We start from the raw sequence: 27,953 nt of genomic DNA, 5'->3' as shown, positions 1-27,953 counted from the left end.
ATTAGCCCTTGTAGTTTCTGCTGTTGTATCTTAAGTAGTAGTAAATGTAAATTCTGTGTTAGCTGTCAACTCTTCATTGGTAGGGGCAGGTGGTGTGGTGGTTATTGCAGTTTTTATTGCATTTGCTATTGATGGTGTCTCTACCGTGGTGATTGATTCGTCTGTCGTAGTAAATGCAGCTGTAGACGCAATTTTTTCATCTGTAGTAAATGTCGCTTTGATAGTGTAGGATGCAGCTTTGGTGTTAGTTCTTGTCTCTACAGTGGCGGTGCTAGATTATGTGTTGGTAGTATCTGTAGTTATCATTGCACATGCTGTTGAAATAGTGTCTGTAAGGGTTTTTGATGAATATGTTATATTTATAAATGACACAGTAGCCGTTTCCACTTCTGTAGTGTATATATCTTGGGAAGTATCAGTGTCATCTTTGGGAATGGTTTCTGCAGTTGCCATTGCAATAACAGATTTATTCTTATCTAAAGTGTTTCTGGATTCTTCAGGAGCAGCTGTACCAGTTCCACTGGTAACTTCTGTATCATGTAGAGTAGTCATTCCAGTGTCGGTTGTCATGTAGATTAGTCATTCCAGCGTCGGTTGTCAAGTAGAGTAGTCATTCCAGTGTCGGTTGTCATTTAGAGTAGTAATTCCAGTGTCGGTTGTCATGTATTTTGAAATAGTGACAGGTAGTGTAGTGGTGTTGCAGTTGTTGAAAGAACTTTAACAGTGCTGTTTACTTCATCTGTCAAAGTTACAGAATCACCAGTCGTTGCCACCGCTTTGTTAGCTTTATCTTGTGCAGTAGTATTTGTAGTTTTTGTGTTATCTGTCGCGGTAATCATTGCACTTGCTGATACAGTCGCTTCTGTAGCAGTGGTTGTTGAACCTGTCATAAGTGTAACAGGCACATTAGTAGTTGTGAAATATTTTGTAGTATTTTCAGCATAATAAGTTGCAGTTTCATTTGGTATTTTTCGCACCTTCAGTTGTTATGGCAGCTAGCAAGATGATAGCATCTGCAGAATTCGTTGTACTTATTGTTGTAGTAGTGTCTACAGTGGTGGTTTCTGTTATTGCTGTAATGGTACTATCCTCACCAGGTATCTTATTTGAATCCGGTTCCCTTGTTGTTGTTTCATCTTGGGATGGTGTCAATACTATAGCGGTAGTGGCTAAATGTGTATCGGTAGTTTCGAAAGTTCTTGATATGGCTCTAGTTTCTTCTACAGAGGAACCAGTATTATTTTCTGTATTTGCAGTTGCTATTGACACTGATGATGTAGTTGTCCATTCATGTTGAAAGTCTAAAATGAATTAAAAACAAACATTTTAAATAAATAAAAAGAAACTTGCCAATACACAAAAATTGACTTATCTTAAATTCTGATAGAATGATTTTTTTTTCTATATTTAAAATCATTATTTTGAGTCTTTTGTTTAAATTGTAAGAATCCAACATTTAATTTTAATCAAATAGCTACCTGTATAAACTGCAATATATGTGTAAACATTGTTAAGAGTTAAAGTCTTTAAAGTTTGTTATACCCTCCTGTTATATAAGTACATGTAGTTATGTTTCTCCGAAATTGTTTAACCTTTTAGTTTTTAACCGGATTTAGAGGGAAAATCGGCTGCCAAACAGTGTGCGTTCATTAACATGCAAACGCTTAAACAAACATTTTTCAATTTTAGATATGTTTTTTTTTACATATTTTCAAGACGTTTGCACAAAATATTAAGATGTGCACGTGTGCAATATGATTGAACATAAAACCATATTTATAATCCAGACAAGGGTATGGGGTTTCTAGGCATAGATAATTATGGTTCCTATACCCTATACATGTATACTAAATTGGTCCCTATACCCTATACATGTATACCAAATTGGTCCCCACACCCTATAAATGTATACTAAATTGGTCCCTATACCCTTTATTCTAGATATTTTTACAGTTAATACATTTTTATTTATCAAACTTACCTTTTGTTGGGTGTATTCCACTTTGTTTAATTATATTCATACCTCCTTGCAGTTTGCTGAAAAAAAATGAAAGTAAAGAAATTTACAACATTTAAATCTTTATTCTTAAACATTAATTTATAGATTAAATACTGATTACTTAATAAATCTTAATTTCTTAATAATATATAATCATGCAACACATGTTGTTCTTAATTATAATAACTGATAAAAGAAATTTGAAATATTTGAAACTAATAATTAATACATACATACCTTTTGTATGATCCAATTTCCGGTTTTCCATAATTTCTTTCTACAACTGTTTTCTTGATGACATACACACGCCTCAGCTAAATAATTCTTTATAAAATTATCTGATAACCAAAGAACCCTAACTTTATTTACTGTTTCCTGTCTCTACATATCATAATTTATTTTAACATTTGCAACATATTATCTACAGCTTACACAATTTAAATATAAATAAAACATTGTGCAGTGCCAAAACCAGGTATCTCTATGTAATATATATTGGCATGAATTGTAAGATTAATTTAAATTCCCGTATGAAAGAAAAAAAAATCTTCAGATAAGACTTTCTTTCTTATAAAATAACAATATACAAAAATCCTAAAGTAATGCAAGTTCAATTCAGCTGAATGTGTGACTATTTGGCAGTTGACTTTTTGTGGTAAATTTGATAAGACTTTTCAGTTCTGGTCAATACAAAATACAAACCTTATCGTATTGGTCTGATAATAACAGATATGAATTATCGCATACTTATTAGCATATTAGATACAAAAACTAAAACTTGAATTCTTTTCAGATACTACATTTTGGCAGTAACCCATATATATTTTTCATGTACATTGAAAAATCCTCATGTTTTATTTGTATACTTGCATCGGCATCCAGCATGCACATATATGGGGGTGGTGGTAAAGAAATAGAAACCCTCAGAAATAGAAAACCTATAAATAAACTCATCATAGATACCAGGATTGAAATTTTATATTTGCGCCAGACACGCGTTTTGTCTACATAAGACTCATCAATGTTAAAAAGGCCAAATAAAGTACGAAGTTGAAGATCAATTGATTTTGTATCAACAAAATCATACAAAGTCATTAAATATACCCATCATAGATTCCAGGGTTGAAATTTTGTACGCCACATGCGCGTTTCGTCTACAAAAGACTCATCAGATATGCTTCAATTAAAAAATTTAAAAAGGCCAAATAAAGTACAAAGCACAAAGGGCCAACATTTTTTAAAGGTTTTCTCATATACAACATGTACAACTAAGGTAATCTATTTCAGGGATAAACAATATTGTAGAATTTCGACAACTGACAAAATCAAACGCTTTCAATCAACGACAAGTTAAAAATAACTGACATTTTCCTTGAAAATCTGAAAATAAGTTTTTTGATTCATCATGTTCAATTTATTGGCATATTATAATGTTACATTGTTCGTTTGGTATGTTTATGGTTTTTCTATCCACAGTCCCTCTTAGTAGTTTTTGTTGGTTCTATTATGGTTGTTGTTGGATCTGTCCTGGTAGTTGTTGGTTCAGTTGTGGTTGTTGTTTGATCAGTTGTGGTAGTTGTTGAATCAGTTCTAGTACTTGTTGGATCAGTTGTAGTAGTTGTTGGATCAGTTGTAGTAGTTGTTGGATCAGTTGTAGTAGTTGTTAGATCAGTGCACTAGTAACCCGAATTTAGCTTGAACGGACAAAAACGTGTTAACGCTATTTAAATGAGATTAATTGTTATTTGATAAAAATTGACAAAAATTAAAAAATATTTTTACTTCATTTCAATTCATTTCAATTCATTTTAACGCCAGTCAAATAGATTTCTTTGCGGTGAATCAATTGAAATCAAGTTGCTGGTAAGTACGTCCAACTATTAGGCCACGCCCCCGTTAAACTATTTCAAACAGGCATCAATTCGTTTTAAACATCGTTGAGACCCGAGCTTTGTACAGGTAAATCACTCAAGCAAGACAAACTTTATTTATTTATCGGGTTTTTTTTTCATCCAATTTTATCGAATTCAGTTAAATGTGTGTATTCTTAGTAAAGTCGCATGCTTCACAATTGTTAACAAATGAATGAACAATAGATGTGACATTTTTAAAAGAAATTTAAATAAAAACATTAAAATATTGATGCACGGTTTAAAAAATGTGATTCTGTTGAAAATAAAATAGTAAACTTGCAAACTTTCAATTCATTTGTTCTCATCGAGGTCCGCGTTCATGTTTCAATGCGATACGTAACATGAAAGTCCAATATGTTACAAATGTATAGACTCTACGATGTCCGAGTTCTGTCCGAAATAAATAATTGATAGCACTTATAAGACATAATGTTGGAATATTTGTCTTTTGTTGAAGTCGACACGTCTCCCTTTAGATGGCTTTCGGTTATTTCCGTAGTTCGGTTGCTGTCTCATTGGCGTATATCTTACATCTCCTTTTTTTTCGTGCATCACTTATTTATCATGTGCACTGATGGCTGAAAAAAATCTGATCATATACCTCGATAGGACTGCCTGTCACGTTTCTTTTGCATCAAATAGAGCGGTTTGATTTGGATTTGAATGGGTTTTACTAAACGTCTAGTGGCAAATATTTCACCCATAATACAGCCATTATGTCAGTGGCACATCTGACGAAATTCAAACCACAGATTACAAATTGCGTTTTTTTTTCTGAAGTTTATTAACGAATGATATGCTGCCTTATACTCTAATATCAGTTACCCATTCGTGAACGTAATGGACGTATGATGAATGAAGTTCCATGTTTTATCTTTTATATAAAATGTAAAAGGTTCAACAGGGTTGAATTATTACATTTACAAAAAAACATCATTTTATTTTTAAAATAAATTCAACAACAATATAAGTATATTTTAATAGATTAATTGACAGTTTATATTGACCATTATATACATATAAAGACCGATGTCGATAACTCCATTGATCTTTTTTATCGTTATATTTTTAGCACGAAATAAATACAGGAGTTAATCATATCATAGAAAAAATATCAAACAACGTTAGTTAAGACACGATGGATAAAATCTAATGGTTTATATTTCAGTTTCGAATCAGATTTTTTTAGGCACAAGTGCTACTACTCATTTTGATAAACAGTGAGACGCTTACTTGTAATTCGGAATTGACGAATAAACGTAGCGAAATTACCGTACTTATAGATTATACTTTTGTTTTCCATCTTAAATGTATTGTCATTTTAGGGACCGTTATAGCTTGCTGTTCAATGAGGACCAAAGCTCCGTGTTGAGGCCGTACTTTTGACCTCTAATTAAATTATACCATGTGACTTGACGGAGAGTTGTTTCATTGGCACACATACCACATCTTCTTATTTATATTAAACGGGAGCAGTTTATTACATTTTCATTTAGATAAAAAAAATATAAAAATTCAGTGAATCAAATGAATTTGTAGCATATTGTTACATTCAAAAGTATTTAATTTTGATTGATAGTATACATTATTTTTATTGCATTGGTCCACAAATAATGTCCAGTGTCAAATATTACACATCGATGACCACTTAGATTAGTTACTCTAATTAAACTCATTTCCTTGGCTGGTAGTACACGCTTGTATTTTGTCCTTTAAAGTTAGTCTGTCGGTTTAATCATGGAAGTAATATTAAATATTAATGAATCACAGTTTAAGGAGAATTCTTCGTCATTTGCAAATAGATAAAAAAAAGTATGAAAATTTGCTTACGACTGAATTCAGGCCGAGAGAAATATGTTTTGTTTTATTTCAGATTACGATTGAATTCAGGCCGAGAGAAATATGTTTTGTTTTATTTCAGATTATTTAGTACATATACAAAAATATTCTTAATCTTTTACAATTTACAAATAAAATTTGATAGTGCTTTTTATGCACATGGTAGATGAAACCTGTATGATCTAATTTTTTCAGAGGTTTGTGAAATATTGAAAATAGTACGTTCCGGCAGTGTCTCTGGTTCCGGAAAACACAATTCGCTATATAAAATGCTTGTAAAATTCCGTTACATGTGGTACGCTCATATTTGAATACCTTCCTATAAGAAAGTGAAAAAAACAGTTTTTGAAATTCACCTAAAAAAGATTAAACGAATAGTTTAACTTACTTTTCAAATATCGAATACACAAATAAATCTCTAATTATTCACGCTTGAAATTTGTTTTTACTGACAGGTGTCTGCTGGTATTCGATTGGACATCAGTATCAATGTAGGCGTAACAGCCTATCATATTCATCCAATCAGCTGTCTTGTGTGCGATGACAAACGGTCCACTTTTTCCTTGTAATGAATTATAAATTGATTGCAATAAAAATTATTCAATACACTATAAAGCAAACAATGTCTAGCCCAAAAATGACTTACACGACGCTATACTATACATATTATACTTAATAATTATTTACAAATTAAGACAGCGTAAAAATAAAATAATAACATTAATAATAATTACTATTTAACGGTAGAGCTCTGAAATTAACGGGGACTACTATGTTATTAGTATGATAGTCCCAGCAGTTTAACAAATTGATCATCAAAAGGACGGTTGTGCAATTGTGGTCCAGGGACTTGCCGGTACGTCTAAAACCCACCCAGGCCGCTTTGGTGCACTAAGCCCTAAGACATTTATGGAACACTACAGCGAACTTTCTAGACAAATTTGATATTGTCAGATAAAAATAGCCAACGCTTATATTGAAGAATAAACAAGTCATGAAAAGAAATATTACTATACATTGTACGGACATTTTGACTAATTCACTAGCTTTGATACAGCGGAAGCAAAAACATCGAGCGTAGCAAAGATAAAAAAAATAATAATGCTAAAATTATGTATTTTTAAATCAAAGGACAAAGCGTACGCAATGTCACCCGGAATCCGAATCTGACTGACTAGCAAATTACTACAAAATTAAACCAAAAAAAAGGAACAACGTATGTTAGAATCAGGAAAAAAATGGATTTAGATTAGATTTGTGATCATTGGAATTTATTAAGACTTTTTAAAATATCTATTTCTAGGAACTTTTTTTAGATCGAAATTAATAAAGTTCATATATAAGTCATGATGTGGTATAGCTCACACCGATAAATATATTACGGCATATTCATATAAAATTACAAATAAACCTTTCAATAATGAATTCTTATAAGCTGATGTTAAAGCTCATAATATAAGAGATATGGGATATAATTCAATTTGACGGCAACCAAACGACAAAAACACTATAGATAAATCAAGATCGCATGTTTAGTCTTCAACAAGAAACATGTGTCTACACGAAATGCCAAGCTCTAAATCGTCATGAACTTGTAGATACAATATTAAAAAAACAACAATATTAAAGTCTAAATAATATAAATATTCATTATTCACACATATTCTAGATTTTCTAAATCGTTTGAGACACGTATGCAACGCCCATGTATTTTCCGTTCACATAATGTTTTGACGGTTTTCCTTTTTTATTTATAACGTCCTACAAACATTGCTCAGACTAGACAGCATGAAAGACTAATTTTAAAACACTTTTATAAGTCAGCGTATAGGTTTATTCCTTGAATGCCAACATCCTTTGATCAACCGACAATTTACCTATAAATAATGTTGGCTTTCGAGGAATAGGTGCAAAAAGTTATCACAACACGAGAGCATGCTTATCAAAAATGGACATTTAGAGGTATAGGGGGGGGGTTGAGATCTCACAAACATGTTTAACCCCGCCGTATTTTTGCGCCTGTCCCAAGTCAGGAGCCTCTGGCCTTTCTTAGTCTTGTATTATTTTATTTTAGTTTCTTGTGTACAATTTGGAAATTAGTATGGCGTTCATTATCACTGAACTAGTATATATTTGTTTAGGGGCCAGCTGAAGGACGCCTCCGGTGCGGGAATTTCTCGCTACATTGAAGACCTGTTGGTGACCTTTTGCTGTTTTTTTATTTGGTCGGGTTGTTGTCTCTTTGACACATTCCCCATTTCCATTCTCAATTTTATTTAATTCGAATTGAATTCGAATCGAATGCGAATCGAATTCGCTAATCGCGTACATACACGCTTCTTTTTTATTCGAATTAAATGTCCGTGTGAACGAGGCATAATTAAACAGATAGTTAAAATCTAATTCATGTTTGTTACGTTGTTGAATTTTTTTTTCTGATGATACTACTTGAACGAATATGGATTCTCTTAAAATGAAACTTTGAAAAGTGTTGCATCACATGTGCATATTGTGAGAAATTCCAGTTTACACAAATGTGAAGCCTCTTTGGACTTTGAAGGTTTTTTTCAATATTTCTATAGTTGTGTGTGCTGTAACATCCTACCATATTACTTGATTAAATTTCTTGAAACTTTGTATCACGTGTTAGAATACTATTGATGTATTATGTTCAGTTTGTAATAATACTACACACTTTTTTGCAAGTGATTCATAAAATGATACTGGTAAGGGGTTTATCGTGTTCGCAAATCATCGGTGTTCTTATAAAACAAAGTAATGTAGTTTGATTGGAATTGAGACAAATTTCCACAAGAGACCAAATGACACAGAAATTCACAAGTATAGGCCACCGTACAGTCTTCAACTATGAGCAAAGCCCATACCACATAGTGGAACTAACTATACATCAGATGAAACCGGTTTAACTTATCAGATGTAAATAAATAGAAATACTACACAGAATAGACGTGGTCAGGTTCTTGTAAATCCAAACAAACAAAAAACACTTGTAAAGTACATCCTCTGAGAAAACTTGCAGTTACTGGCATCTAGTTCAAAGCCACAAACAACTAAAAAAATCAATCCGCTATAGACTAAATTCTTGTTACCCTATTTTATGGTTAATTGTTTAATTAAAATATTCATATAATTCATGTATATATACGTAACAAATAAATATTTATAATAATATGGAACAAAATAAATCTCTAATATCCTCTTTTAGTTTGAAATAATTATATTTAACTAAATATAAATGTTATATTTATATATATGTCTTATGTTAATAAAACTTGTTCATTCCCAAATTTATTTATTTTTTAATAAATAGTAACAAAAATCATTTTCTTTCTATCTTTATATTCATAATTATTTAACCCTTAAATTTTGCTACTTTTCTTATCAAAATGGGATAAAATGTTACAATTTCATCAAGTTCACTAATTATTTTTTAAAGTTAAATACTTATAAAAACAGAAATATTTTTGTTGGCATTCAAGGAATAGGTAACATATAAAATGTTGGCATTCGAGGAAGACACCAGCGTAAACACGGTGTTTTTTTAACAAATCGATAATTTCGTTGCCCAGGGATATGAATTTGACATTAAAAGTCCCTCAAACCTTTACAATACCCGGCCGTGTCATTTCCGTTTTAATAGATCGAGAACACGACCTTTTAGGATATGCATGAATTACCATACGTATGTCCGAGCATTTGTTATAATGTATTAACGTGTGACGTAATTTATTTTGAACTCTTTTTTTTGGGCGCTTTTTTTACCAATCCACTTAACAAGAAACAATGCATGATGGGCTACAACATGTTTACAATCAAACGAAAACAAGTGTTATTTACTGAAATACAACACATTTATTCATGCTTTGCGGTATTATCAATTTCGCTTAGATTTTTTTTTGTATCCATATTTATATCTTGTGATATGAAGTATTCTTTCAATGCTCAGATTAACGAAGAATTATTTCTATGCAAAGAACAGAGTATTAAAAATAACCAAATAACCCGATATAAAGTCATTTCTGTATGATTGCTGATGACACAGAGATTTCGGGTATTCGTCCGCAAGACAGCAACGTAACGACAGTTTTAACACAAAGCCAATTATCTTTAAGACAAACTTACTAGTGTAAAGCTAACAGTCGGTGCTAACTTTCATAAAGACAGTTAAAAAAATTAGGGATCCTTGAATTTTGTGCTTGTTAACACAGGAAAGATTAAGAGGGGTTCAAATTTATATTGGGGTCACTAAATTTTCATCGCTTTTCACAAAATTGATTTTATGATATTGTACCCTTTTTTATGATGTAAAAAATAATTTAAATCGATAATTTATTTCTCTATAGGAAACAACAACGTATAATGATCAAGCGGGACAATTTAAAGCCGATTATACGTTATGTTTTCTTCTCATTATTGAAGGCATTGCGGTTGCCTATCATTACTTACATCCATGCACTTCATTTGAAACTTGTTAAAAAATTTATTCACACAGAAATCACAGCTTATATTAGTGTGGGTGTAAGGGCAGGAAAGTTATATAAAATACAAAACTATTAAACCGTTGTTTTCCCCGTTTGAATGGTTTTACACTAGTAATCATGGGGCCCTTTATAGCTTGTTGTTCGTTGCTAGCCAAGGCTCCGTGTTGAAGGCTGTACATAAGCCTACCATGGTTTACTTTCATTAATTGTAATTTGGATGGAGAATTGTCTCATTGGCACTCACATCACATCTTCCTATATCTATTTTCTATACACCTTAAGGGCGTTAGCCTGAATGTGTGCGTCTTTCTTACGCCAAAATAATGCAGAACGACAAATTGAATTATTAAGGACAGGGATTGATTGAATGATTGATTGATTGTTTGTTGCTTAACGTCCAGTGGCAAATATTTCATGCATATTCAGGACGAGAACAAGTTCACAATATATACACTAGGTATGCTGATACGATAGAGGCCATCTGGGATGATGGTCAGGGAAATTTGGACTGCCACTGGAAAATGAGGATACCTTGTATAGGGACAGAAATTTTGTCTTGCAACAGGCCACCTACGGATCCCTCAAAAGAGTTGTTGCAAGGATTCTTAACGTGCAAAGAGCAAAGAGCGTTGCAGTCTCTTTACACGAGGCATCAGATTTCACGTCCCCCTTCTGACCGGACGTGACTGCGAACTTGATACATCCCGCACAGCCAAATGGACGCCCCATTTCGGCAAGCGTTTTACTGCCGGTCGGGAGAAGACTGGCCAAGTGACCATATTTCTATACCCCATTCACCCTAAAGGACAGGGGGTTTCAATACTAACGGATTCCCTGTTAAGAAAATGTAGGTGATCTTTCAGCAATTTGATAATATGCTATTGAAATGCATATCCAATTTATTTATCGACAACTTTATGTCAAAAAAGGTAAATCATTTTGACAGAAAACAAAGACACTTTTCCTTGCATAATTTAATCTTAAATATTTAAAAATTGTTATAATAAATGGGTATTTTTTTTTAACATTTTGATCACAGCCAAATTTTGTACGGTGTGTAGAAATACCGCAAAGGACTTCTTAGTGCACTGAAGGACTATACAAATCATTGGTGCATTAAGAACAAAGTTTTTGCACTAAGGACATTAAAACGATGTTATTAGACCACAAACATGGATATGAGAAGATATAAGTATATAACTCATAAATATAAATTTGGGTATCAATATATATCATAATTTTGAAATTGACTTTCTTTTTTATCAGCGCATGCCATGTGACCGAAGGCTTATTGCAAATTCCCAAACATCAATGTTTAGTCAACCTTATCCAATAAACAATTGTCATTTGATCGTTACTAATTGATAAGTTTATGATAGTTGTAGAATAAACTTAATGATTTAGCGTAGTTTATTTTCAACTTGATGAAAGAATAATTTTATTTTATGTCCATCTTAACACCACAGGAGTTTACATTTGTACATACTTTCATAAGAGATTGATAGACATTAAGATGGGAAAATGTGGCATTCGTGGGGATCTTAAAAACCCGATTACATCATTATTATATTGTGTGGGAACGGAACTGTACGGTTTCTACATTTTCGACATTCGAAAATATAACAAGTTGCAACATGGAAAGTTTTCCAATAGTGAATCAAATGATACAATATAACGTTTCTTCTAGACATTCAAAACATTCTATATGTATATATGAACCAATCAAATAATAAACGACGTGTGCATACAAACGTTTTTCGTCGAATGGAGGAGCGTTTAATATATCGATCAGAACTGTCACACAACAGCGATAAAAATGTCAATAATCATTGAAATACACATCGTTGAGTCCAGAAATTTTAAAAGTACTATTTCTAGATCTGATGTATGGTCTTACCTGTCTGAAAGTTTGAAAGCCATTGCACCAGTAGAGATTCACAAATTATATTTTTTTCAATATCGGATAAATTAATTGACTGTACAATCGCTTACGAGTTTACTGTACTATCACTTGGGCCTTTCCTGTACAATCGCTTGTCCAACTTATCAAAGCTTATATTCAATAATGATGTGATATAATTTGCAATTATACAACTATCCATCAAATTAATTGGATGTACACATGTAAGCTATATTAGGCGACCATACCTTATAATCGGCTATATATATATATAAAAGGTCCCAACATAAACAAGTTTTGAACAATTAAATTCGAAAACTAACGGCATTATCTAGAAAAAACAACAATTTACAAAAACCAAAAATAAAATAATATGCCAGACATGAACCAACGGCAACCACTGAACTACAAGCCACTGACTTGGGATTTTCACAGAAAGAAGATGACGTGATAAGCATGCATGTGTGTGTACGCTCAACCTCCTAAACTGAAGTGGATGTAAGCAATTATAGGCAACAATCCGGCCTTCAAAAACGAGAAAACCCCTTCCATATAGTCGACCGATCACTAAAAGGCCCCGACTGGAAAATGTGATTTTTTTAAAACTCTAACCAGAGTGCATGTTTATCAGCTTACAGAACTTGAAAACCAAAAAAATCAGTTATAAATAAAAATACGGATAAACATTTTTTTTAAGCTATCTTAATCATAAACAAGCTTCTGTCCTAGTTTATTAGAAATCCAGGATAGTTAAGAAAGTAATTTAAGTTTCAAACACTTTACCCACAGAGTAATTTTTTGTGGTTTGTAGATAGCTATTGCAACAAAAGTCGGAAGGCTCAACAAAAATGTAATAGACTATTATACTTTGCGAAATATGTGTATCTTCTATTATATCAGTATGTGTTGGTTAAAATAAAATCTCTATACATTTTTTACTATTTCAAAATATCTTTATAAAACATTTCAACAGAACTTAAAAAAGTGAACTTACGGAACAAGCAAACGAACTTAAAAGAAACAAAAATAAGAAGAAAATACACTCTTACATAGAAGTAAAAACTATAACAGTCAGAAAAGCAAAATAGATATGACAGTAATAACTATACCATAAAAAAACCAAGAACAACATGAAATAACATAATATATACATTCTTTATAAGTATACTAGTGTATTCAAAACGGGTCAAGGTTGAATGAACATGAATTTCTATATATTACTGTCAACTGAGTGTGGCGCGTGTCGATAAAATATAAAATAACTTTCTAAATGTGATTATAAAATTGTTTATTTTTAAAACGTTGACTTATATATGCAATGCCTTTTGTGTCAATTGTATCATTCCATCAGGTCCTTTAGTGCAATTTTTTGTTCTAAGTGCACTAAGGGGGACTTTTGCGGTATTTTAACGGTAACCCCAAAAAAGAATTAAAGGACAAAACGTTATTATGTGGATTTTTTTTCTGAAAATATTTCATTTGTCAAATATTTGAGAACAAATCTATTCTTTTTCAATTCAATACATTTTAGGTAAACACTTAGAGTTACACATACACGACCCTACATTTTTGATAGAAAAAAAAATGCATTTTCAATATCGTATAATCTTTTTAACTATATTAAATTTGCGGTTTTGTGATATGTGCATGTAGTTTGAACAACGTCGTCAATAGTGTTTGAAAGAAGCTATAAAACATGATTTAAAACCTTATACACCACATACGGAGGTACATGTATGATACCATTACGAGTGAACGTATGATATAAATGTGAAATAGCCATTGTAATTGCCACGTTATTTTATGGATCGTTCATTTTATAACCTTTAGATTATTAACAAGTGCCATCGAACTTAATCTTTATAGACCGTATATTCAACGCATACATACGCTAATTTTACAGTTTAGAGGTAGAAGACGAAGAAGAATTATTTATAATAGTGCAATCTGAACAAGCAAATAAATAAATACATATTTATATTTATATTAAACAAGTTTTTTATTCAAATGAAAGATAGGATAAGCGCATTTACAAACAAATGTACATATACTCAATGCTACACTTAAATTTAGGTCATACATATGTATTGTTTAAATCTATGAGGATCTTGACGGGGTCCTTCATTTCTGTTTTTATTATAGTTTTATCGGTTTATTCCCGATTGTCCCACTTTTTAAAATTTTAGAGTTCTGATTGTCCCACATGAAAAGTTCTGATTGTCCCACATTATTTTATGTAGTAAAATGTTCTTAGATAAACAAGGTAACTGTTGTTTGTTTTGCTAAATAAACAAGAATTAATTATTGCACATTTAATATTAATTTTATAAAAGTATAAAAAAAATGTTTTTTAAATCATTAGATTGATACACTTTTGATTAAAAAAATATAATATTTCTGATTTATGAAATAGATCTTTTAAGGTCTTGAATTAAACTTTTTTTCTGAACCTGATTTTTTGGGTTTATATATGAATCTAGAAAAATAATTGGTGACGAAAATCATATGGTGGTGCACTTATTTTTGCTACAGCCATTTGAAAGTACCCAATTCTGATAATTTTGTCAGTTTTCATCAAATGTTATCCATTTTTGGGCTATTATCACTTCACGGCCTAAGAGCAGTTTCAGAAGCTTAGTTCAAACGGAGACACGGTTCCTTGATGCGGCCTAAAGAGGATAACGAAATTAACTATATAAATGATCTTACATATAAAATATTTGTATTTTGCGTTATTGATCGTTCCTGATGAAGTAAAATCCAGAAACGTGAATTGGATGTATGAAATTTATAAGATAAGATAAGATAAGATAATTTTATTAACCAATCAAGGTGCCCAAAATTTGAGCTATACAATCAAATGAATGAATTCCTTTTTTTTTTAAATAATATCAACGAATGATTTTATGTTTCATAATTAAAAATAATATACTTTTTTTATTTTAGCATTTATAATACAATGTATCTTCCACATAAAAGGGCGTAACTCCTAATATCATTCTGACACACTAAACGGATCTTGACCCGATCTGAAACTTTTAAACGTTACTTTTTATGATTTGTCTAGGTTTGTCCAAAACAGTCTTAACAGACTGGATTTAACGCTAGAGCATATCAAAAGGCGTAAGAGAATACCGACTAATATCCAGTCAAGATCGTTTAACTAAACCTACCCGTTGTTATCGCAAACTAAAATTTATCTCATATATACAGGATACATGTTCATTTATTACAAGAATTTTTGTACGTCAAGGTGTATGATAGCACGATAATATACGAATCGTAACAACGCTTCAATATGCTCGTCTACTATATGCTCTTCCACAATTTACGCCTGTTTTGCTCCAGCGACCGGTATTACAGTTTAACATAGTTTAAAAGCTCATTGATCTGTTACTTTATTTACAATTTTGAGCAAGACTTAACTGTTTATTATTAAAATTCAACAAATGTCAACATTATCTTCATCAATTTTATTATTTAACAAAACATTGTTTTTCATTACAAGCAATTTCATATATTAATATACAGCTAGTGAATATTTGTTGTCTACCGAAAATATAAGATTTAAATTATATACGCAATCAATAATTTCTGTGATGTTACTTTTATTTCCGTTACATATCTAATTTACGAGTACAAAATAGTAAAACAGAAAAATAGAAACGATAAATATTCAGGAATACCTAAAGTTTCGTAAGCAATTGCAAGGTATCACACGTTACTTAGATTCCACGAGTTTTCATAGCAATTAGCAATTTTTAAAACGAATATGTGAGATAAAGATCTACTGCATTTTGGCAAATTCAAATTATGTTATACTACTATTTTATTTTCAACAGATTCACATTTCTTAAACCGTGCATCAATATTTTAATGTGTTTATCTAAATTTCTTTTATTCATTTGTTAAAAATTGTGAAGCATGCGACTTAACTGAGAATACACGCATATAACTAAATTCGATTAAATTTGATGAAAAAAAAAGATAAATAAATGAAGTTTGTCTTGCTTGAGTGATTTACCTGTACAAAGCTCGGGTCTCAACGATGTTTAAAACGAATTGATGCCAGTTTGAAATAGTTTAACGGGGGCGTGGCCTAATAGTTTGACGTACATTACCAGCAACTTGATTTTAATTGATTCACCGCAAAGAAATCTATTTGACTGGCGTTAAAATGAATTGAAATGAATTGAAATGAATTAAAAATATTTTTTAATTTTTGTCAATCTTTATCAAATAACAATTAATCTCATTTAAATAGCGTTAACACGTTTTTGTCCGTTCAAGCTAAATTCGGGTTACTAGTGGTGGTAGTAGTTGTTGGGTCAGGTTTAGTACTTGTTGGATCAGTTGTAGTAGTTGTTGGGTCAGGTTTAGTGGTTGTTAGATCAGTAGTAGTAGTTGTTGGATCAGTTTAAGTGGTTGTTAGATCAGGAGTAGTAGTTGTTGGATCAGTTTAAGTAGTTGTTGGATCAGTTGTAGTAGTTGTTGGATCAGTTGTAGTACTTGTTGGATCAGTTGTAGTACTTGTTGGATCAGTTATAGTACTTGTTGGATCAGTTGTAGTAGTTGTTGGATCAGTTGTAGTACTTGTTGGATCAGTTGTAGTTGTTGTTGGATCAGTTGTGGTACGTGTGGGATCAGTTCTTGTACTTGTTGGAACAGTTGTAGTAGTTGTTTGGTCAGTTGTATTAGTTGTTGGAACAGTTGTAGTAGTTGTTTGGTCAGTTGTAGTAGTTGTTGGATCAGTTGTTGTAGTTGTTGGATCAGTTGTAGTAGTTGTTGGATCAGTTGTAGTAGTTGTTGGATAAGTTGTAGTAGTTGTTGGATAAGTTGTAGTAGTTGTTGGATCAGTTCTAGTAGTTGTTGGATCAGTTGTAGTAGTTTTTGGATCAGTTCTAGTAGTTGCTGGATCAGTTATGGTACGTGTGGGATCAGTTCTAGTAGTTGTTGGATCAGTTCTTGTACTTGTTGGAACAGTTGTAGTAGTTGTTTGGTCAGTTGTAGTAGTTGTTGGATCAGTTGTAGTAGTTGTTGGATCAGTTGTAGTAGTTGTTAGATCAGTTGTCGTAGTTGTTGGATCAGTTGTGGTACTTGTTGGATCAGTTTTAGTAGTTGTTGGATCAGTTTTAGTAGTTGTTGGATCAGTTGTAGTAGTTGTTGAATCAGTTTTAGTAGTTGTTGAATCAGTTTTAGTAGTTGTTGTATCAGTTCTAGTAGTTGTTAGATCAGTTGTGGTACGTGTGGGATCAGTTGTAGTAGTTGTTGGATCAGTTCTTGTACTTGTTGGAACAGTTGTAGTAGTTGTTTGGTCAGTTGTAGTAGTTGTTGGATCAGTTGTAGTAGTTGTTGGATCAGTTCTAGTAGTTGTTGGATCAGTTCTAGTAGTTGTTAGATCAGTTCTAGTAGTTGTTAGATCAGTTGTAGTAGTTGTTGGATCAGTTGTAGTAGTTGTTGGATCAGTTCTAGTAGTTGTTAGATCAGTTGTAGTAGATGTTGGATCAGTTGTAGTAGTTGTTGGATCAGTTGTAGAAGTTGTTGGATCAGTTGTAATAGTTGTTGGATCAGTTTTAGTAGTTGTTGAATCAGTTCTAGTAGTTGTTGGATCAGTTCTAGTAGTTGTTGGATCAGTTGTGGTACGTGTGGCATCAGTTCTTGTACTAGTTGGAACAGTTGTAGTAGTTGTTTGGTCAGTTGTAGTAGTTGTTGGAAAAGTTGTAGTAGTTGTTGGATCAGTTTTAGTTGTTGTTGGATCAGTTCTTGTACTTGTTGTAACAGTTGTAGTAGTTGTTTGGTCAGTTGTAGTAGTTTTTGGATCAGTTGTAGTAGTTGTTGGATAAGTTGTAGTAGTTGTTGGATCAGTTTTAGTTGTTGTTGGATCAGTTGTTGTACTTGTTGTAACAGTTGTAGTAGTTGTTTGGTCAGTTGTAGTAGTTGTTGGATCAGTTGTAGTAGTTGTTGGATCAGTTCTAGTAGTTGTTGGATCAGTTATAGTACGTGTTGGATCAGTTCTAGTAGTTGTTGGATCAGTTCTTGTACTTGTTGGAACAGTTGTAGTAGTTGTTTGGTCAGTTGTAGTAGTTGTTTGGTCAGTTGTAGTAGTTGTTGGATCAGTTGTAGTAGTTGTTGGATCAGTTGTAGTAGTTGTTGGATCAGTTATAGTAGTTTTTTGATCATTTTTAGTAGTTGTTGGATCAGTTGTAGTAGTTGTTGGATCAGGTCTAGTAGTTGTTGGATCAGTTGTGGTACGTGTGGCATCAGTTCTAGTAGTTGTTGGATCAGTTCTTGTACTTGTTGGAACAGTTGTAGTAGTTGTTTGGTCAGTTGTAGTAGTTGTTGGATCAGTTGTAGTAGTTGTTGGATCAGTTATAGTAGTTTTTGGATCAGTTTTAGTAGTTGTTGGATCAGTTGTAGTAGTTGTTGGATCAGTTCTAGTAGTTGTTGGATCAGTTGTGGTACGTGTGGGATCAGTTCTAGTAGTTGTTGGATCAGTTCTTGTACTTGTTGGAACAGTTGTAGTAGTTGTTTGGTCAGTTGTAGTAGTTGTTGGAACAGTTGTAGTAGTTGTTGGATCAGTTGTAGTAGTTGTTGGATCAGTTGTAGTAGTTGTTGGATCAGTTCTAGTAGTTGTTGGATCAGTTGTGGTACTTGTTGGATCAGTTTTAGTAGTTGTTTGATCAGTTGTGGTACTTTTTGGATCAGTTTTAGTAGTTGAGAATCAGTTTTAGTAGTTGTTGGATCAGGTTTAGTAGTTGTTTGATCAGTTGGGATACTTGTTGGATCAGTTGTGGTACTTGTTGGATCAGTTTTAGTAGTTGTTGGATCAGTTGTGGTACTTGTTGATTCAGTTATAGTACTTGTTGGATCAGTTTTAGTAGTTGTTGGATCAGTTATTGTAGTTGTTGGATCAGTTATTGTAGTTGTTGAGTCGGTTGTGGTTGTTGGGCTTTGAGTTGTTCCTGGACAGCCTTTTTGAATGGTATCATTCATGTTACACGGCATACAAGGTGGCTTAGTGCATGTTGATGGTATATCGCAAGAAAGGGAATTTACGGTAGGTGCTGAAAGTACATTATAAAGATAAGCAGTTATGTATTATATTATAGTCCATGATTACAATACATTGGATTGATTAACGATAAACATCTGTAATGCTCGCGTCACACTGTTCCGATTTTTACGACGATCGCAACACGATTATGGAAATTTTCAAAATCGGGACTGATTGTATCCAGATCGGGCTATTCGTAGTGCCATCTTTAACCATCGTAGAACCATCGGCCACTTTTTGTAGCCTTCGGGGAAAACTTCGGGAAGGGTTCTTAATTTTTTAACATGTTAAAAAATCCACGAAGGTGCGTCCGATGTTGAGGGTTCGTATTGAGTTCGTATCACCATCATCACCATCGTAATGTCACCGGGAATGCATCTTTGAACATCGTATTGCATTCGTGTTTCCATCGTTTCCATCGGGCAGTTTTGGCATTACGATGTCTACACGAATGAATCACAAAGCTACCCGAAGGTCTTACGATGGCAACACGACTTCGTGAAGACCTCGTAATCCCGTCGTGTTGCCATCGCATAAAAGTACGAAGGCGACAAGATGGAACTACGACGGCAATAAATCCAGCTAAATGTAAGTTAATTTTCGTGCTAAAATACATTTAAAGTGCCATGCGCGATATGCACTGGTCAGTCTAATACGACAGTTAAGAAAGACGTTCACAAAACATGGAGCTCATATCATATGATTCTATGAGAACAAGAAAGGCGACAGCGTTGTTTCTATTAATTCAAATGGAACAAGAAGAGCAGCTATTACAGGCTCCGGATTTACTTTTACAAATAAAATATTATTTTTTTATCAATTTTTCATATCAAGTAACATAATGAAAATCATAAACGCGCCTCGTACTACACCAACACTGCAGGTACACGTATATAGGAAAACCAACTTTTTCTTCATTATTCTGGTTTTTTATGTATCGTTTGAGTTGTTGTCACACGAATGTCTACTCCATAACCATTTTGTTTTCTATATGTCATATTTTGCCGCATTTGTTGCTTTCCCCACATCCTTCTTTTTGTCTATTTTATTATGATATTCTCCTGGAAAGAGCTCTTTTTGAATAAAAGGGATCAACGAACTCATTACCTTACCTTTAAGAAAGATCAGTAAACATGGGCATAATTATTGGTGATTATTCAGACTAGTGTACACATTTTACAGTTCAAACAAGGCAATGCCGAGCGTGGCATCCCCTCGTATGTAACATATTGGAGACTCAGAGTCAAATTTTACCCTTCAAGCCCACGGTCTTCCGTCTTATGATTAAACCAGAAATTAAATGTACAATATAATATATAATCAATATTGATCAAACAATTTAAAACGCGTGATGCCTTCTGCATCTATAATACTAAAATTACGAGGTCCAATTTGTCAGCCGTTATCACGTAATAGCGACTTTATATATAACTAATATAGTACAAAGGTGTAGATTAAAAATTACACCACTCAAGGCCCTTTTGTTTTCCACGTAATTAATATTGCCCATAATTAAGAAGTTCCGAGTCGAGTCCGATACCGATACCAATAGTATATTCACCTGTTACATATTACCTTATCTGTACGTTCCGCATCTGACAGGCGCACCACCAAACGGTGTATTCGGGATTAGTATGCTATATACACGGGTCATAATCACAGGATTGACACTACTGTAGTATTTTAATCAGTACGACTTTCTAAGATAACAATACGAATACTAAAAATCTGGACTAAAAATAAGACGTATAGGTACAGTTTTCAATTTGTTAGCGGGCATGACGTAAAACAACGAATCAAAGAATTCAACTTTATTTATAACTAATATAGGACAATGCTGTTGATTAAAAAATACTCCATTCCTGTTTTCCAAATAATTAATATTACCAATAATTGATAAGTTCCAGTTCTACGGGTTCAAACAGAAAGATTTGAAAGCAGAGAAAAATGTGTATCTTATAATCGGCATGACTTTATCAGATGACAATACTAATACTAAAATAAGGCTTGCGCATAGTTATATACTTTAATTCAGTCACGGACCTGCGATATCACGGGTGTGTTCTAGTATAATTTAAATGCATCGTAAGCTGTACACAACGTCTTTTAGACATCGTATGGCCATCGTGCCATCATCGTAATCCATCGTGTAGCCTTCGTAATCCACCGTGTAGCCTTCGTGATCTATCGTGTAGGCTTCGGCTGAGATATGAAGTTTAAATACCCGTCTTCGGTTAACCTTCGTATGTCCATCTTTTGCTATCGTATATAATTTCGGCACAATCGTATAGACTTCGTTATTCATCGTACTTGCTTCGGTCACTTTTTGGTATTTTAACGAGATCGGGACCAACTTCGTACGAACTTACAATTTTCGCATTGGGGTGTCCATCGTATATAAAAATCGGGACAGTGTGACACGGGCATTAATATATGAAAAACAATAAATGTGTTTTATACCGACACATTCAGAAGGATTTGTATAGTTATTATTTCACATTGTAACAGTGAGCAACGATAAATCCTGCTCTATTCTGACACATTGTTCTGAATCCGAACACTTTGGGTCTTGGCTTTAACTTGGACTGGCATAAAAAAAAAACAATGTGTATGTATCGTCGGTTTAAGCCGGCAATGGAATGAACCCATTCACACTATTCAAGAAGGCAGACGATGTGCGGTAATATACAATAATAGGTAAGCAAACAAAACAAAAACATAAATACCATGATAATGAGTATGTTTATAAAGTCATTTAAAAAATAAAATGACATTACTTAAAAAAACCAACCTATCTGAACGTGTTTTAACCACTTGCGTAGAAGAATTACTTAGTATGGGAAAAGAAGGCGGGGTCATAGACTGCGTGAATAGTTTTTTGAAACAGCAGATGCAGTCAGTCTAGATCTTTAATGAAATGTGCATATTAAGAGAGTGTGTACTTGGATACCGCATGGTATTTGCATACTAGTTATCATATCAACGGATATGAACGTAGATTACTAATAATCTATACACATATGACACTTTTGCACATCCTGTAGCGTCAAAAATTTACAAGTTCCGTCTGCGTCTACTCTGTTTTTGTTAGATGAATGTCTAGTATCCATCTTATGAGTCAAAGCTTTTTTCAACTAATTTTTATAGTTCGTTCTTATGCTGTACTGTTAACCACTGTCCCATGTTAGGGGAGGGTTAGGATCCCCCTAACATGTTTAACCCCGCCACATTCTGTATGTATGTGCCTATCCCAAGTCAGGAGCCTGTAATTTAGTGGTTGTTGTTTGTTGATGTGTTGAGTATTTGGTTTTCGTTCATTTTTTTGTACATAAATAAGGCCGTTAGTTTTCCCGTTTGAATTGTTTTACATTTGTCATTTCGGGACCTGTTATTGCTGACTATGCGGTTTGAGCTTGACTTATTGTTGAAGGCCGTACGGTGACCTATAAATGTTAAGTTCTGTGTCATTTGATATCTTGTGGAGGGTTGTCTTATTTGCAGTCATAGCACATCTTTTTTTTAAATCCACGATACATACTTTTTATTATATCTTCGAACAAAGCATGATATGACCTTCCGTTCATTTCCATCAAAATGCCGTTCATACGTTTTATTGTCGAGCCTGCAACTTTTGTTGCAGAAAGCTCGACATAGGGATAGTGATCCGGCGGCGGCGGTGTTAGCTAACTTCTTAAAAGCTTTATATTTTAGAAGGTGGAAGACCTGGATGCTTCATAATTTGTATATAGATGCCTCATGTTACGAAGTTTCCGTCAGTCACATGTCCAATGTCCTTGACCTCATTTTCATGGTTCAGTGACCACTTGAAAAAAAAATTCAAATTTTTTGTAATGTTGAATTCTCTCTTATTATAAGTAATAGGATAACTATATTTGATATGTGCGTACCTTGCAAGGTCCTCATGTCTGTCAGACAGTTTTCACTTGACCTCGACCTCATTTCATGGATCAGTGAACAAGGTTAAGTTTTGGTGGTCAAGTCCATATCTCAGATACTATAAGCAATAAGGCTAGTATATTCGGTGTATGGAAGGACTGTAAAGTGTACATGTCCAACTGGCAGGTGTCATCTGACCTTGACCTCATTTTCATGGTTCAGTGGTTATTGTTAAATTTTTGTGTTTTGGTCTGTTTTTTTTTCATACTTTATGCAATAGGTCTACTATATTTGTTGTATGGATTGATTGTAAGGTGTACATGTCTAGCGGTCAGATGTCATGTGACCTTGACCTCATTTTCATGATTCAGTGGTCAAAGTTAAGTTTTTGAGTTTTGGTCTTTTTATCTAATACTATATGCCATAGGTCAACTATATTTGGTGTATGGAAATATTTTATGATCTTTATGTCAGTAGCGCAGGTTTCTTTTGACCTTGACCTCATTTTCATGGTTCATTGCACAGTTTTAAGTTTTTGTGTTTTGGTCTATTTTTCATAAACTATAAGTAATAGGTCAACTATATATGTTGTATAGAAGCATTGTAAGCTGTACATGTCTGCCTGGCATGGTTCATCTGACCTTGACCTCATTTTCATGGTTCATTGGTCTTTGTTTAGTTATCTTGGTTAATGTTAAGTTTATGAGACAGTTGTAATAAAGCTTTATACTTAGGACTATCTACATAATATCAATGATTAGTATAGAAGGCGAGACATTTTAGCGTGTGCACTCTTGTTTGTTAAACGTCCGGTAGAATTCCGTTGGTGAATTTGTCTACCAGAACTTCAACAGATGTATAACGGACAAGTAATGGATAAAACGAATACGTATCAAATGTAAAACGGCAAAATACCATTTGAAAATTTTGCGTTAGAAATGCCAATTATTGGTATGTCCAATTTCTTGAGTGTCATGAATGGTTATTTTTCATGATCGGTCTTTTTTTTTCAAAGACCCTCTCCACCCCTACCCTTTGGCAGCATTTTGAAGAATAAACAAAAAACGGTTACGTATTCACTTGTTTTTATTTTAAGGTCACGTGAATTGGATTTTCATGTGTTATTACCGCCTCTAATTTTCCTCTTAATTGATCATCCGTTTGGTCCAGTACGCTTCCGTTAGGTTAACGTTTATGCGGTACTCGTCCGTTGGATGTACGTGCGATATCCGTTCTGTCCGGTACGTGTCCGTTTCTCGTACGTTGCATATCCTGTGTGTGTCCGTTAGCCATTCGTTATGCGTCCGTTTAATTTGGTCAGTACACCAACGGATAAAATTATTGTCAACATATTTTTTTTTCATCCGTCCGAGCTATCTGGTAAGGTGTGACCACAGCTTAAATATAAATCAATGAAAAGAGGGTCGAAAGATTCCGGCGAAACATTCAAACTCATAGACCGAAAATAAACTGACAACGCCATGGCTAAAAATGAAAAAGACAAACAGACAAATAATAGTACACAAGACACAAAATAGAAGACTCAAGCAACACGAACCCAACCAAAAACTTCCTAGTGAGCAGCAACCATCTATAAAAGTTATATCAACTGGAAAGACTTTAAATCTGAACAATTGGTTTTTGATCATATTCAATTCTTTTCATTTAATATTTGAACCTTCTGTTCTGAGTTTGCAGGGGATATGCGTTTACATTTAATACAATTTCGTGTCAATCTAAATTAAACTTAAATAAAGGCAACAATGTATACTTGTGTTCAATTGTCATAAATCGATTTAGAAAAAAAAAACCGGGTATTCAGTACTTCGGTGCTGACATGAATATCAATATCAAATATATGGTCATTTTTTTATAAACTAACTGTTAGTAAAAGTATGAATTATTCAAAATACTAAGAATTTTCTTACCCTTAGCCGTATTTGGCAAACATTTTTGGAGTTTTGGGTCCTCATTGCTCTTCAAATTTAAACTTGTTAGGCTTTCACTATTTTGATATGAGCGTCACTGATCAGTCTTATGTAGACGAAATGCGCGTCTGGCGTATCAAATTATGAGCTTGATACCTTTGATAACTATTTACAAACCAAAACCGAAGACAACATAGTGGGTTGAACCTGGTTTAATGGCATGCCAAACCTGGTTTAATGGCATGCCAAACCTGGTTTAATGGCATGCCAAACCTGCCGCTTTATGACAATGTTTAACCATATCACTAAAATACTACGTGATAGAAATACAACACAAACACACTCAAGAACATTCATAACAGAGAAACGCACAAACAAATAATAAGTAGTTGGCACAACATAGAACATATTATAATATAATAATATAAGATTTACAAGTACGCAAAGTGTTGTAAGGATAGGGACCAATTTGTCACAAATGGTGCGGGAATTTCTCGCTACATTGAAGACCCGTTGGTGACCCTCTGCTGGATAAGTTATCAGAAATGTTAAATACAAATAGTAAAATACGACTTATAACATTCATTATATGAGATAGATGGGTATTTATTGAATTATTATTTTACTTAAAAAAAAAACTGTTAAGTGTATGTTTCTTCTGCGCTATTACCCACAGCAAGTGTCCTGGTTTACTTGCAAAACTGATTCGTTTTATTCGAGTGAAATTACATGCAATCAAATACATTTACTCTTATTTCAGTTTTAATCCTGATTTCAAAACTTGTTTAAATGATGTACACAACACTTCAAGTTCTTCTTTTACACTTAAACCTTAACATCGTCAAGAGTTCTGAGCATACTAGAGTTTAACGTCCGAAGAAATATGAAATAGAAACGATTGTTCGTTTCCCTAAAACTTCATTTAATTTATTTCCTTGTATTACGGAACATTTACTGTGTTGCATTGTCAGCGACAATATCGTACCAATAACATGTTTTATTAAACATGTTTAAAAAAAAAAAAAAAAAAAAAAACAACATTCTAATAAAACAAAGGATTATGTACACTTATAGTGTTTAATTGGTAAACATTTATACAAAAAAAATCTGTAAAGTTATCCCCCTTGTATTCTTATATTTGACCGTTCTGTTCTTAGGAGAAGGGAGATTACTGCATACATTGCTAGAAATGGTTTCCCTTAAACAATTAACAAAGTAAAAGATATTATATTGACATAAAACATCACCCTCTTTGGGGTCCTGAAATAAAGTTAGCCATCACGATTGTTTTTATTAAAAAGGTTAATGATTTCTTCTAAACAATAAACGCTAAAACTACATTGAAAAAAACAAGTGAGCTACCTATCTCTGTTTAATGTTTATAACACACGAAAAACTACTACATTGTAAGTGCATATAGTTCAGAGCTATAATATTATACATTCAAGTCTAACTGAACAAAGATTTGAAAATCTTCTTTATCAGTTAAACTTCGGTACTTCAATCGATTGCATTCAGTAAAACATGTCCATTCAAGATATCGGCCTATTATTTTCTCTTTATGTATTAAAGTTTTCAGAATAATAGGCAAACTTGCTATTTCAGATTAATCAGTCTATCAATGTAGTATTTTGACAGTTTTGGTCATATGGTTGACTATATCTTTTTGAAATGTTTGTAGATATTAGATAAAGCAATCATCACTTGGATTGTCTAATTCTATCACACCAGAAAGAATTATGTTGTATTTTACCTCCTATACATTTATAGGAATATGAACTGAGTGAAGGAAAAAGAAATTAAATGGTTTGATCGAGTTTTTTGTTTTGTTTTGTGTTCGTGTTCTTTCTATAAATTGGCGGGAAATACAAATATTTGAAGATCAAGTTGTTTTTGCAAATCCGTTTGCACGATAGCAAGATGAAATCGTTCTTCTTTTATGTTCATTTAAGTCCGTATAATTAATTAACATTGAAAGCGTTGGAGAAATTGATTATGAAGCCGACATTTGCATGCTCTTGCACGAAGGTTGAAGTGGAAAACGATAGGAAAGTATACGGAATTAAACTAATTTGAGTACCCTGAATATAAAAAGAAAATCCCGGATATTGTGTAAACTCGTCCCTAATGCCCCCATTTTTTATAGCTTTATGAGATTTCATAGAATTATTGACGTACACTTTGAATTTCGTTTTAAAACAATATCCAAGAACCAAAAAGTATTGTCATATTTTTAAAAGGCAAAGTACCAAGGGGTCAATAAAAACCTGAATTCGAGGAACGGTAATGACTCCTTTTCTAAAACTATGCATTAGGAAATTACAAAATAATGCAAATATGTCAAAACACATAATTAGCCGTGCATTTGTTACAGTGAATTTGTATAATCAGTTATAATGTAGAATCCCTGAAATTTTTAGGGATTCTGTGGAATCACTGGTCAGTTTAGGGATTATACATGATCTCTAAAAAAATTCCGGGATTATGTAGAATCACTAGAAAACATGTCAGGGAGTATACATAATAACTGAAATAATAAATTAGTTTTATTTATATAGAAAATGAATAAAAGTTAGATAATTCAATCTATATAATCATGTTAAAACATCAATATAAACATAAATTGTAAATTGTTAAGCAAATTCATATCCCTAAATACATTAAAATGTTTGGTAGAACATATTGAAATGTTCAAAAAATATCTCAAAGACAATCATCTATTTTACAAACTAAATTTGGATGACATCGACTTTTGGATATTTCCAAAGCTTTTCACATCTGTTTTTTACATAACATCCACATTTAAAAAAAAAACAAAAACTTGTCCTTTAAATATCGAACCAGATTTGCTCCACATCTAAGAAAAATAAATATTTCAGTATAAACATCTGAGGTACCAAAACTAGAGGCTCTAAAATGCC

The 27,953-nt window shown here is 32.9% G+C and overlaps 1 pseudogene; it reads right to left on the bottom strand.

Annotated features, from left to right (window-relative positions):
• Positions 1–659: 659 nt before the first annotated feature.
• On the bottom strand, positions 660–20,125 carry LOC143046474 (uncharacterized; annotated as a pseudogene).
• Between the last annotated feature and the right edge of the window lie 7,828 nt (positions 20,126–27,953).

Source organism: Mytilus galloprovincialis, chromosome 9, assembly GCF_965363235.1.
Source record: "Mytilus galloprovincialis chromosome 9, xbMytGall1.hap1.1, whole genome shotgun sequence".
Taxonomy (NCBI): Eukaryota; Metazoa; Mollusca; class Bivalvia; order Mytilida; family Mytilidae; genus Mytilus; species Mytilus galloprovincialis.
Note: the sequence above shows the minus strand (reverse complement) of the source record. Positions and strands in the feature narration are given on the sequence as shown.